Raw genomic sequence first — 14,631 nt, 5'->3', positions numbered from 1 at the left:
GATCCTCCTACCTCAGCCTCCCAATGTACTGGGATTACAGGTGGGAGCTACGATGCCCCTCTGGGTTTGGCTTTTATAGAGAAAGTGCTTTCCCAGGCTCCCAATCAGGTCTAGCTATGCAAGTGAACGATTCAAACTTACTTAGTTCTGATTGGTCAACATAGCTGAGTTCTGTTTGGTCAATACAGCTGAGCCCTGATTGGTTGATACAACTGAGATCCGAAAGTCCCAGAGTTAGACAGAGATGTGGGTTTTCAGGGAACTCAGAGTAGTATGACCTCTAGTCAGCAAATGGTCACTTAGCTCTATTTAAAATTTAGGCCCAATTAGCCACTTGGAATCCATCTTGAAGAACTGGCTCTTACAGGTTCACATTTGTTCACATTCTCCCATTTTGATCAAAACCTGTTGGCAGACATGCTGATGATTGAATAGGTTGATTCAATCATCAATGATGGTTCAACCAATCATTGTGGCACTGGAGTGGTTGACTACGTGCTCCAGGTTCATCTAGTCCTGTGCAGGAATTCTAACGTCAGGACAGTGACCAATTGAGCAATTAGAGTCACTTACTTATAAGTGGTACTCAGGTACCTGTCAAATTTGAATAAAGTCTCTTGAGTTAAGTTGGTTCTGGTCTGGATGGAGCAAGTTTAAAGTCTCATGGTGTCAAGTTAGCACAATCCTGGTGGAGGTTAAAACAAGCTATAACAATTTTAAAGAGGAGCCAAATGCTTAGCCCAAATAGGAAGAGTGTCATTAATACTTGTAGGGTGGAAAGCATAAGGGATCCTGTACCAGGGCAAAGCCAGCTGAAAATATCTGGAAATTGGAAATCTAGTCCAGTAAGTCCAGCCAGAAGGCTTTCTGAAGATATCCCTTTCAGAGATTTAACCAGATTTAGGCTCCTAGATGTTTACAGCTCAACATGACTGGAAATGTTTATCCAGGTACTGCAAGAAGTGTTAGTGACAGCACAAACACCACCCAGTGTGGTGAAGTGATTGTCTAAAGCAATGTGATTGTCTATGACCACATAAGCAAGGGAATCTAAGGGACCTCTGGTTTGTCCTTATGCTTCAGGCAGCAGAGCAAGCAATTCTGTTAATAGTGTGGGAAAGTTTTCTGACCATATATATTCATTCCAAGCAGGGCCTAGTTCAAGCCAAACCCATCTAGTTTCTTCACTAGGGTTAATCTCCCCATCACTCCCAGGTAAATGAGAGTGTCCTTGAGAGTGTCCACACGACTATTATCTTCATGATCTGAAGGGTTATCATTGGTGCTGGATTGTGCCCAAAGACTCTTAGCTAGCTCTTGGAGAGCAGGGTGTCAGGTAGCATTGGTGAGGCTAATGGAAAAGATGGAAATTTGGGTAAAATTTCTGTGGCAAAATCTCCTGATGAGGATAACTTCAGCATTATTTCCCCATTTGGGAAGAAGGAAATACAAGCCTGGTAACTTTCTTAGAAGTATTTTCCAGGAAGTGTCTGGGGACCAACAGGACAAGCAAAAGGCAATGACTGCCAGTGAGGAGTCTACTTGGAAGGGGATAGGTGGAGATTTAGGGACCACTGTAGGCTGATTGGCCACCTTGACCATCTGGATGAATTCAGAACTCTGGGGAGGAGGGCTCATTGAATGCATATCAGGGTTAAGGATGGACAAGAGAGCTCCAGTGTTAACCACAGCTCTGATTAGTTTGTCTCCAATTTTAATATCCAATTCTCCTGGTTGGTTAATTTCAAGTAGGGAAAAATGTCCCTTGAATGTCCTTGAAGCATCTCTAGTTTTGCATGAGAGAAGAGAGCCAGGGGCTTTATCAACATGTAGTCATAGCCAAATATTGGAGGAAATTAGAAGAATTCAAGATCTAGTCCAGTCTACAACTTGAAAACAATGAATAGGGCTACAATCTAATAAGAGGTATCTTTTAGTGTTTTATTTTCCCCAGAAACATAACTTTTTCTCTCCACATTGATTATATAGAAATCTCAGATTTAAAAAACTTCTTATGGCTAAGAAGCCAGACCAAGGGAGGCTTTAGATTTTGCTTACAATCTTCAGGTTCTTGGGCCTGCCAGGAAGTGATGATTTTTATGCATTCACGGTAAGGCCGGGAATTCTTGAAGCCAGGCATTTTTGCACCTTCTTAAATATGACTTTTCCACCAAAATCTTTATAATATAACCAAGGTTTCCAATTTTATCTTGTATATAAAGAGAGAGCAGGTTTTTATTGAACTTACATAAATAAAAATAAGAATACTCACAAATAATTTCTGAATTTTGGAGGAATCAAATAGGTATAAAATCAAATGTTTCTACTTTTGTTCATGAAAGGATATTTCACTAAATTATAGCAGACTATAAATCATTTATGAAAGAAAATTTCCTTGAATCTGAAAAATAGATCACATAAGTAAAGAACTAACCATCCTTGTCTCTTATGTAAGCACTAGAGGAAAAAATCAACTTTATCAATTATCAACTACTTAATTTCATGTAATTAATTTTGCTGTTGTTTTGCCCAATTTTGATTAGCAGTTCCAGGAAAAGCAATTTTGGACTATAAATGGTTGCAAGTGCTTCCTGAGAAAAATTTAAAACAATAGCTGTGGGTAACAAAAACCTAAAACAGCCGTGCTCAAACATCTGATGAAAGTGAACAGTGGACAAGAAAATTTAGTTGTATTTGTGTTTATAAGAATTTAACATAATAGCCTGATCATGACTGATGGTACATGTCATGACATATCAGAGTTTTAGAAATCTCACACAATTTTGGAACATATTTTAATACCATGTGTATATAAATATAACTTAAAGGAAGTTGAATATCATTTCTTAATTGATAATGCTTCCCCTATGATTTCTCAATAAGCCTAATCATTTAATCTTTATGCAAGATGAGAGATACATTCTTTGAGGCTCTCCAGGAGCCCAACTGGAAAATCCCGAAGTTAATTTTAGGTCAAAAAGATTTAATTTTGGATTTTGATCCTGGGGAAATCTACCAAAGATGTCAAAAAGTCTAAGGTACTTGATTGAACAGAATCATAGGTCACTGCTAAATAATAGTTATTCATTTAACTAGAGTGGTAATCAAAATACTTCAAAAGCACTACAGAAAGTTACATGGATATAAAAACCTTAACCCTTTTAAAGTTCAATTTTCCTAGATATCAAAAACTCAATAAAGATAACATGCAACACAGGAAATTGTCTTGGTAAAGCATAGAATCTTTGTTTCCTAGGTCAGTTTTCTAAAGGGTAAAGAAGAAAGAAAACTGCCTGTAGTACGATTGCTTTTATTTATACAATGTCCCTTTAGATAACCTGGAAGTTAAGCCTAACGAAAAGGGTACTTGAATTTAATCAGGCACAGGAGGTGTGCATCCAGGGTTATGAATGTACTCCATGTTATAGAGAAATGTAAGCAAGAAAACTGGTACCTTGCACAAGAGAATCTCTGGCTCTTAGTAATAACATAGGAAATTTCCTGGTTACATGGGACAATTCAGACATATCAGGAAAAGTCAAAAGTACAGAATCAGGCTGGGCATGGTGGCTCATGCCTGTAATCCCAGCACTGTGGGAGGCCAAGGCAGGTGGATCACCTGGGATCAGGAGTTCAAGACCAGCCTCTCCAAAATGGTGAAACTCTGTCTCTACCAACAGTACAAAAATTAGCCAGGCATGGTGACAGGCACCTGTAATACCAGCTGCTCAAGAGGCTGAGGCATAAGAATTGGTTGAACCTGGGAGGCAGAGGTTGCAGTGAGCCAAGATCACACCACTGCATTCTAGCGTGAGCAACAGAGTGAGTCTGCATCTCGAAAAAAGAGTACAGAATCAAGTTGTACTGGAGGAAACACTGCCTTCCTAGACCTTCAAGATAAAAGCTTACATAAAAATTAGCTGGGTGTGGTGGCATATGCCTATAATCCCAGCTACTCAGGAGGCTGAGGCAGGAGAATCACTTGGACTCAGGAGGTAAAGGTTGCAGTGAGCCAAGATTGTGCCACTGCACTCCAGCCTGGGTGACAGAGCAAGTCTCTGTCTCAAAAAAAAAAGATAAACACTTTAGTGACAAATTGTAACGGCTGTGCTAAAACCAGGGAAAAAGTTACAGGACTTGGCAAAAATGTTGAAGGAGAGGGTGATCAACCCAGCCAAGCAAAAAGATAGACCTTTTCAAGGGTAGAAAGAAGGAGAGTTGCATTTCTAACCTGAAACTAGGGAAATTAGATAGAGCACAGGAAGAAATGTGGCAGAAATAGAAACTATTTGTAGTTTAGAGGATTACTGCTAAGAAACAGATTTCAGAACCAAAAATCAAAACTTCTTACAATTTTATTAAAAGCAAATCAACATTTTATGAAACACCTCATTGTTCTAACGAAGGGGACCAACATTTTACATTCTGTATTAGTGTGTTTTTAACATCAATCTCTAGAAAGGCTCATACACAATTTTCTTCCAATTGTAACTCACTTGATCACACAGAAAATTCCTTTTATAAATTGTCTTTTCATAAACATTATCATGATTTACTTAGATCATTAACAACATGCTTGGACTTTCTGGTTTGTCCTACACTTCCTCTTTCATGAATAATCAGTCATTTAATCTAGAACAGAAATTTACCACCCAAGACTTTTTTCTCATATAAAATTCTTTTCTTTTCTTTTTCTTTTTCCTTGTCTTTTCTTTTCTTTTTTCTTTTCTTTTCATCTTCCTTACCAAATATACATCTTACCCTCCTCATATGCTTGCACACAGAACAGTCTTTCTCATCAACAGTGGTTTAATCACACACATTAATTACAATGTTAACTCTTGGCAACCCTAATTTTCAGTAAAAACCTAGAAAGTAAGCAGCTTTTAACCATCAATCATGTACCAACAATCCATGAATACACATTTTACAATTTCCAGGAACACATACTTTCTAACAGAACCAACTCTTTAATATGGAACAGGATATTTTTACTAGAAGATCCACTTATGTTTCTCAGAAATAAGAAGCCAAAAGTATATGAACCTAAACCCAAAATATTCAGCAGCAAATGTCTCAGCATTACGTCTTATCTGAAAATGATCTAGACATACAATGTACATCCATCATTTAACTTAGCAAACCCTAAGGATATCATTACTAAAACTATTTGAGAGGCTGGGCACGGTGCCCCACGCCTGTAATCCCAGCACTTTGGGAGGCCGAGGCAGGTGGATCACCTGAGGTTGGGAGTTTGAGACCACCCTGACCAACATGGAGAAACCCTGTCTCTACTAAAAATACAAACATTAGCTGGGTGTGGTGGCCTATAATCCCAACTGCTTGGCAGGCTGAGACAGGAGAATTGCTTGAACCCAGGAGGCAGAGGTTGCGGTGAGCCGGAGATCGTGCCATTGCACTCCAGCCTGGGCAACAAGAGTGAAACTCTGTCTCAAAAAAAAAAAGACATCTGAGAAACCTTCTCAAGTGAACATATAAAGCATAACCATTATCAATAGTTCATTTACGAACTTTTATTTCATTTATATGCATTCAATTCTTTCACTTTTAACAATTATATTTGGAAAGCTTCATGAGACACTAGACAAATCTAGCTACCGTCTTAAGCTAAATTTTTTCATCAGTCAAATTTACATTATTGCATGCCAGGCAAGTATCATAGAAGCAAGAACCCTAAAGTTAAATACATGCATATTTTCCTAATAACTCAGAAAACACAGTGATTCCCACCAAACCAACAATATTAGACTAGTCCCACCCACCAAAAGATTACTAAGTCACATGAACTTGACAAGCATTTGGACTTATTTGCTTAATTTATAAGTACTCATTCATTTATAAACCAATTTGGTAGCATGGACAATATACAAACAGATATGTATACACATATATACACAAAAATACAAAAAGACACAAAGATTTTACAGCTTTAATTTTAAAACTCACTAGTTTAAAAGGACAGTTGGATTCAAACTGTGTTTCTGTAAATGGAATAGGCTGAAATTTATCTGTCCCCCGTGGCCAAAGCCTTTACTGAATTTCAGATAAAACAGGGTTGGCCGGGCGCGGTGGCTCAAGCCTGTAATCCCAGCACTTTGGGAGGCTGAGACGGGCGGATCACGAGGTCAGGAGATCGAGACCATCCTGGCTAACATGGTGAAACCCCGTCTCTACTAAAAGATACAAAAAACTAGCCGGGCGAGGTGGCGGGCGCCTGTAGTCCCAGCTACTCGGGAGGCTGAGGCAGGAGAATGGCATAAACCCGGGAGGCGGAGCTTGCAGTGAGCTGAGATCCGGCCACTGTACTCCAGCCTGGGCGACAGAGCGAGACTCCCTCTCAAAAAAACAACAACAACAACAACAAAAACAACAACAACAAAAAAAAAACAGGGTACAAATTTACATCTCAAGCACAGAGAGAATTTAAGTTTTCTCAAGAAGGAGTTCAAGTGTGCTAGAGGAGGATTAAAATGCATGCCAAGGTAACATAAATCATAGCAATTTATCACACGATTTTACAAAGAAACATGTAAATGAGCCTAGAGAAAATGTAGGAACCTTTTCGAGATAACCAGCTGAAAGAGTGAAAGAGGAAGGAGGGAGTGAACAATAGAGCAGAGATGGTGAAAAAGGTGCAGAAGTCAGGCAGAGGTGAGCAAGGGGGCTAGTGGAAGAAGGGTCTTTCAAAGGTGTTTTAACAGTTTTAATTTCAGTCTTGCAAGAACTATCTCTTTCTGTTTCATTAAGGCACTCACTCAGTTTGGAATTATTTTCTCTAATGGAGGCAATGGTAGCCTCTTGATTCCATTTAGAACTTTCAAAGGGCCAACTGAGAATTAGGCTTCCTTCCCATTCTCTCTGGGAGGCTCAGTATTTTCTTTGTTCCAATTGTACACGCAAATAGGCAAGTTTGGAGTTTCAAAGGAGCCCCCATTTTTGCCAACAAAGTTTAAGATTACCCTAAGTAGTTTTTGTCCAAAGACCTAGCCAATTACAATTCCATGGACTGTAATTTTTGCTCATAAGGCCAGCAGGAGAAAAGGAGTGCCGGAAGGTGGCTGATCAGCAGGGGAATCTTAAAATGTGGGTTATCCGCTGCACTGACCTGATGAAAATGTCCCTTCCAATGCCCTTGGTGTGAACCTCCCCACAAAACCTTATAGACCAGCTGAGTTTCACTGGGAAGAACCCCCCAAAAGGCAGGGTCAACGGGGATGGCAGATCCACCATCTCCCTAGGGTGCTGGGTAGTCCCACCTCCACCCTTAGTACCTTCTTAGCCACCAGGGCCTGATCCCAGCAGTGACAATAGCCCCTTGGGACTCAGCAGGAAAACAAGGTCTGTATTCAGAAGTCTCAGGTGCCAGGTCACAATGACCTCACAGCGGGGGTGCCAGGTCACACTACCCTTTCACATGGACTGGGGAGCCCTTAATAATCAAGCCTTAGTTCCTGTTCTTTGAAACATAGATTACAACAACCAGACCCACCTCTCATGGTAGCTGCACGGGTTAAGTGAGATGCTGGCTCTGAGGCTGCTGTGTGAATTGCCCAGTGTTGTTGAAAACTTGGTTTATTGGATTCAGTAGTACTCTTCAGATGCCAGCAACAGGAAATCCAGCTCAACAAAACTTAAACTATAAAAAGAATTTATTGGCTCACAGAACTGCAAAGACCAGATGCAATGGCCCATCGAGACCTAGAGCCTAAGGGATGTGGCCATGGGCCTCGGTGACCTCTGGCCCACACTCCTGTTCCTCTGGTGGTCACAGCCTGGGGCAGATTCTCCCCAGGGCTCCCTAGACCTTGACACTGAGGGAGGCGGCCCTCTACCCTGACGCTGGCCCTGGGAGACAGCACACTGTCCTGGTCGCTCCAGCAGGGGGCCCAAGTGGCCAGGCCTAGGCCCCATGCCCTCCTGCACCAGTGAGTGTCAGCTTACCTAGGCCTCAGAACCTGAGAGTAGGGAGGGCTGGGACCCCGAAGGAAGGTCGGGGAACTTTCACGAGAAGAGGGACAGATTTGGAGAGGAGTAAACAGAAGAGATCTACCTTGCTGACCATCATTCCTACTACTGTCGCTGGAGGGAGGTTCTCAGAGCTGGTGAGGCCAGGAGCCCCTGCGTGTATTTAGTCTCCACACCCTGGTGTGAGAGAGCCATGGGCTTACTGTCCTCAGGTCAGAGTCCTCCCTGGTCACTCTCCTCGGCCTCCTCGCCTGCTGCCTGCACAGGGAAGCAACGAGCATTCTCTTCCTGAGTGCCCTGCAATGGAGCCACACCTCCAGGCACTCCCTCCCTGTGACCATGAAAAGGGAGGAGGCCTGACTTCTAGTGACCTCACCAGGTGACTCAGAGCACCATATTGGGTCCAGGGTGTGTTGCAGACCAGGGCCCAGGTAAAGGGTCTCCCTGAACTTTTATTGGCCCTGATGTTTACAGCAGAGAAGGCAGAACTAACGTTGCCTGGGAGAGCCAGGCTGGCCTAGGGCAGGGGCCAAGCACAGGGAGAGGCTGTGGTCCGGGAGCCAGGAGCCGCTGCCTAGCCCCAGTGCTCTTGGCCCCTGCTTTGTTCAATTGGAAAATAAGGTATGCACTACATGCATCTCCCATCAGCCCCTCGCGCAGGAGTGGTGGGGAGAGGCAAGCTCTTCTGACAAATCAGCCCTGCTGTGTCTCTGGCGGTGGCATCCTGCTATCTGCACTTGTGTTTGTACTTGGTCCCTGCCCTGAAGGCTCACAATCTACCTGATATGGGGTCAGTCCAAACAGTGCAGAGAGGGCGTGTGCACGGCAATGCAGGGCACCCGCTCCCTTTCCCAGGTGAGAGAAAAACAGGACTCAATACGTATTCCCTGGGCTCTGTGGACAGGGGCTGAGGTGCAGGAAGGCACGAAATAGGGAGCCTGGGGCCTTTCAATAAATGAGGAAGCCACAGACCTGGGCAAATAAAGAGAGGGAAGAGAAGAGGCCCAAGAAGCAAGACTGAGGAAAGAAGAGATCCCTCCCAGAAGTGAGGCCAGGGTAGGTGGGAGTGTGGGCCCAGACCAGGGGCTGGACCCCAGGCAGGGCACATGAACCCCAGAGTGATTATACAAGTGATACAGGCATTGTGGGGAATCCAGACAACAAATAAGGATGTGCAGGGAACCTCCTCATTGCAACTTCCACAGGCTGACCCTGCTACGAGCAAGGTGAGGACACAAGGAGAGCACTTCTAACCAGGAAATGCCAAGAGAGCATTAATGAAGCCTGCCTGCCAAGTGTGTGTGTGTGTGTATGTGTGTGTGTGTGTGTGTATGTGTGTGCATGTGTGTGTGTGCCTGTGTGTGCATGTGTGCATGTGTGTGCATATGTGTGTGCATGTGTGTGTGCCTGACCAAGTTATTTTACCTCTCTGTGCCTCAGTTTCTAATCTTAATCTTCTCAGTCCTACTAGTTCTTAGGGCCCAGCTTGACAGTCTCCTCCTCCAGGAAGTCTTCCTGCTGCCCAAGGTGAATTAGGGCCCCTCTTCCATGCTGTCACAGCAACTGTGCACAATAGCTTTCTTCCTACATCACAGCCACATTTTCTTTTTGTTTTCCCCTCTGAGACCATAGAGTTTTTGAGGTCAGGAGATGTTCTTGGGGCTAATTTTTTTTTTTGTTTTTTTTTTTTTTTTTTTTTTTTTTTTTTTTTTTTGTATTTTCTCAGTGCTAGGAAATATTTGCTGAAATTCGTGGAAAATGGAACTAATGAAAATAACCTTCCTCATTTGGTGATTTTGAGGATTAAAAGAATCAACCTCGGCAGGGCGCAGTGGCTCACGCCTGCAATCCCAGCATTTTGAGAGGTCGAGGAGGGTGGAACCCTTGAGGTCAGGAGTTTGAGACTAGCCTGGCCAACAGGGTAAAACCCTGTCTCTACTAAACATACAAAAAAATTAGCCGGGTGTGGTGGTGTGTACCTATAATCCCAGCTACTGGGAGGCTGAGGCAGGAGAATCATTTGAACCTGGTAGGCAGAGGTTCCAGAGAGCCGAGATGGCGCCACTGCACTCCAGCCTGGGCAACAGAGCGAAACTCCATCTCAAAAAAAAAAAAAAAGAATCAACCTTGTATTAGAACCAGGCACAGCCTGTTGGCACTGTTAAATAAAAATATAAAATAGTGATCAGGGTGACTTGCAGAGGAACAGCTGCCCCACCAGTGACAGTGACAAAGCAGCAGTGGAGCCCTTGCTGCAAACATGGCCTCTGACTCAGGAGAGGCAGTCACTGTTGAGAGTTAACCCATGATCACACTTGGATATCTAAATTGCCAAGGAAGCTTCATCAGCTGCTGCAGGAATGGGCAATGTGGCCCACCAAGTTCATGGCCAGCCACCAGTGAGAAGAGACAAGGCTGAGACCCAGAGACAACCCAGAGGCCTCCAGGGGGCAGAAGGAACAGGGTTTGGGCAGAGAGAACAATGGCATGGAGGTGTAGGAGCAATGAGGCCTTTTCCAGTCACCAGTCACGAGGGCCCTTTTAGAATTCATTTCTGCTTAATAGCACTTAATAAACATTTTTGAGCAACAGGATATGTTAGGTCAAATGGGGGAGATAAAGAGAATTGACACAGAACTTTTGCCCTCAAAGAGCTCACAGCTGAGATGGAGAAAGATACCTAGAGTGCAGTTTACTAACATCTATACCACCAACCCCCACAGCAACGCAGCTTCCCAGCATTGAGACCTTGCTATGCTCCAGGCACTCCATGCATCATCTCATATGCACTTCACAACAGTTCATCATGAAGAGAAGGCACCGCAGATCCAATGGGTTAAGCAAGCTATCGAAGGTAGTCAGCAATTTTGTCTGACTACAAGGTCTGTGCGTGACAGGACTGTACCACTGCAAGACATGATTCTACTGTTGTTATGGGGCCCAGAACAGGCAATAATAACATGAACCACTCCTTGAAGAAAGAAGCCAAGCATTGCGAGGCAGGCCATGCAGGCAGGGTAACAGCATGAGCAAAAGCCCAGAAGTGGGAATGAATTTAACTGCCCCCAGCATGAGGCCAAGACAGCTGGAGACAATTCAGGCAGAGCGGAGAGCCCGGAGCTGCTCAGCTGCTCCCTATCTTTCTCCTTCCCTCCGCAACCTTGAGAAAGTAGTTGATGGGTTCTATTTGCATTTTCTCCTTTCCAGTTCCTCCTGCCCACATCACCCGCTGCAGACACTCTTGCCAAGTTCCTCAGTGCCAACGTTGCCAGCCTGGTGGCCACTCCTCAGGCCTTCTCTCGCCTCCTCAGCAGCCTGGCCATGTGCCTGCCCTCCTCCCTTTGGAAAGAGTACCCTTGCTCTGTCAACATCTCCTCCCCTGGTTTACTTTCCTCCACTCTGGCTCCATCCCTTGTGCCACCTTGATATTGCTGTGGCCCATCCTGGACCTATTTCTCATAACACAGTCTCTCCAGGAGACTCATCCCTTCTTGAGGCTTAACCATCACCTCCACGTGGGATTTCCAAGCCCATATCAATAGCCTAGTGTCCACCCTGAGTGCTGGACCCACATACCCATCTGCCTTTTGAAGATCCTTACCTGGGTGTAGTCTGGGAAATTTGAATTCAGAATGCGACCAGGATGCTCACTGGCTTCCTTCAATAGTGGCTACTCCTTCTGGGCCCCCTCTGTCAGGAGTGGGCATCACCAATGCTAGTTGCCCAAGCCAGATCCTGGGAGTCATCACTAACATCTCTCCTCTCACTGATATGTGGGTGCCACCTCCCTCTGACATTTCTTAAGCTTTTCTCTCCTTCTTACCACCATCCCACTGCTGCCATGCAGGCTTTTATCATAGCTCCTAGGATTCCTTCCACAGACTGCCCAATTCCACTCTGGCTGCCAGAGAGGTCCATGTGGAATGCAAATTAGCCCAGGCCACCATTGGTCAGAAGCCTTTAACAGCTCCCCATTGTGCTGGGGAGACAGCCTAAATTCTCAGCCTCTTTGCTTCATACCCACATACCGACTGCGCTTGGTCTTAAACTCCAGCCAGACTGAAACCATGGAGTAGGTTTATCCTCTTTACCCTAACGCTCTCAATCCTACTAGTTCTTAGGGCTCAGCTTGACAGTCACCTCCTCCCAGAAGTCCTCCTGCTGTCCAAGGTGAATTAGGGCCCCACCTCCATGCTCCCATAGCAGCTGTGCACAATAGCATCTTCCTACATCAAAGCCATACTTTCTCTTCTTGTTTCCCACCCTGAGACCATAGAGTCTTTGAGGTCAGGAGATGTTCTTGTGGTTTAGCTTTTTATTATTATTATTATTATTATTGTTTTATTTTTATTTATCTATCTATTTATTTATTTATTTATTGAGACAGTCTTGCTCTGTAGCCCAGGCTGGAGTGCAGTGGCATGACCTTGGCTCACTGCAGCCCCTGCCTCCCAGGTTCAAGCGATTCTCCTGCTTCAGCCTCCCAAGCAGCTGGGACTACAGACACCTGCCACCTCGCCTGGCTAATCTTGTATTTTTAGTAGAGATGGGATTTCACCGTGTTGGCCAGGCTGGTCTCGAACTCCTGACCTCAAGTTATCTGCCCGCCTCAGACTCCTCAAGTGCTGGGATTAGAGGTATGAGCCACCGTGCCCAGCCTGTTTTTTGTATTTTTTCAGTGCTAGGAAATATTTACCGAAATTTAAGGACAGAAAGTCTGGGAGGCATACTCTGGGAGTGCTCTTGAAAGCAAATGGGTTACTGCAAATGGGTTACTCCATGTGTAGGTGTTGAAAATGTAAAACACAATATTATTTCTTTTTTCCTAATAAAACCCCAATTTTGTTCAGAGGACAGCAATAGTGTTAACTATACTTCTTAGCATCCTTTGCAGGGGGTAGCTATGTGACCCAGGTTTGGCCAAGAAGACTTAAGGAAAAGCAGCTGTGCATGCAAAGGAGCGATTTGCTCCCTTGATGTAAGCATGGCCCCTTCCTGTTTCCTGTCTTCCACGTCTTTCCTGGAATTAGGAGAGGAGGCTGGAGATGGAGCAGCCATCTTGTGACGACAAGCCAGCCATGGGGATGGGAACCACAGGCTAAGGAATCTTGAAGGGCCTAGATCATGACCCCTGGACTACCTACTATCAGACTTCTTATTATGAGAGACAAATAAATCTCATTTAAGTCATTTTGGTTGGCTCTCCATTACATTTAGCTGAACTCCACCCAGTAAAGGTCAATGAAGGAAGATAAGCATCTGTGAGCATTTCTGAATAGGCTTTTCCTTTGGAGATGATGCTGGCGCTGACGGGAGGCAGAGGGCCAGGTTAACGGGACAGGACTAGGTGAGGGCTGGAGAGGCTGATCCTCCAGGGGTTCTACCAGCGGATCATAGTGAGGTCTCAGGGTTTGAGAAAGAAGCTCCAGCCATGGTAACCCTAAGGTGCCTGTGACCTTGGCCTGGGGGTTTTCTGGTCCTTGTTTGGTTCAACTTGCAAAATGGGGCTGCTGGACTAGACAACTTATCAGAAAGCACAGTGCTTCAAGTCTGGGCTTTGGAGTCAGACAAGGCTGAATTCAGGGTCCGGCTCCACCACTTGCTAGCTGTGGCTTTCAGACAGCTTTCTTATTGGACTGCTCTAGCATCCTTGCCTGTGGAGTCCAGACTCTAATAGTACCTATGCCTGTAGGGCTAACGTTGGGGCTTTATGAAATCATGCGTGTGGGTGCTCAGCAGAGGGCCTGGTATGCCCAGCACACACCAAGTGCTCCATGCTGGTATGTGTCCTTGCGTGCCATGTTCTCCCAGTGGACAGATGGGAGCTGGAATTAATGCCTGCCCTGAGGCTGGGGCTGCTACAGAGCTGTGGAAAGCCTGTCTGGATGTACCTTGCTCTATGGCTGAGTGAAGTGGCCAGGGGCTGCCCATTGTTCAACAGCTCTGGAATGCTGCCATGTCCAGGGACCTTGGGTCGCAGGTGGACAGAAGCCCCCAGACCCAGGCCAGGCCACACCAGGCCCAGAAAGGTATCATATCTTGGGTAGAAATAAGAAGCCTATGTGGTCCATCTGTCCTGTGGCCTTTGTCTTAGCCAAAGCCTCCTGGATATCCACGGCATCTTCCTGGGTTTGGGGTGGGCTTGGAGAGGTTCCCTCTGCAGGGGACTACAGGAATGAGGGAACTGGGAAAATGCCTCCAGAGCTGGATTCCTCACTGCAGCTGCTTTTGGAAGAACCTTGTTATCCTTCCCTTGAGAAGCCTCACTGTCTCTTCTCCACGCTTGGAATTCTGGTGGTAAAAAAAATCTTGCGGAAAAAATAAACGCACTATTCATTCCAGCACTGAGGGGGTCAGTGGGGTGAAGTTCTCGTTTGGTCACCAACCCTCCCACCCCCTCTACCCCTCCCCCCAGCCACCACCCCAGGCCAGACCCAGCCATGCCGACACTTGACAGCCCCTGCAGTTTACCTTGGCTCAGGTCCAGAGACTTCGGGCCCAGCCCCCATCTTTTCACCTTGTTACCCAGCCCCCTCTCCAGCGCAAAGAGCAGTTTAAATATAAATCAGTCCTCAACACAAACAGAGCTGCAGCTCTCAGAGCCATCACCGGAACTGAGGGCCCAGGTTTTATGCGAGTGCAAAC

Source organism: Rhinopithecus bieti, unplaced genomic scaffold (assembly GCF_001698545.2).
Source record: "Rhinopithecus bieti isolate Rb0 unplaced genomic scaffold, ASM169854v2 scaffold_7308, whole genome shotgun sequence".
In the NCBI taxonomy this organism is placed as follows: Eukaryota; Metazoa; Chordata; class Mammalia; order Primates; family Cercopithecidae; genus Rhinopithecus; species Rhinopithecus bieti.
Note: the sequence above shows the minus strand (reverse complement) of the source record.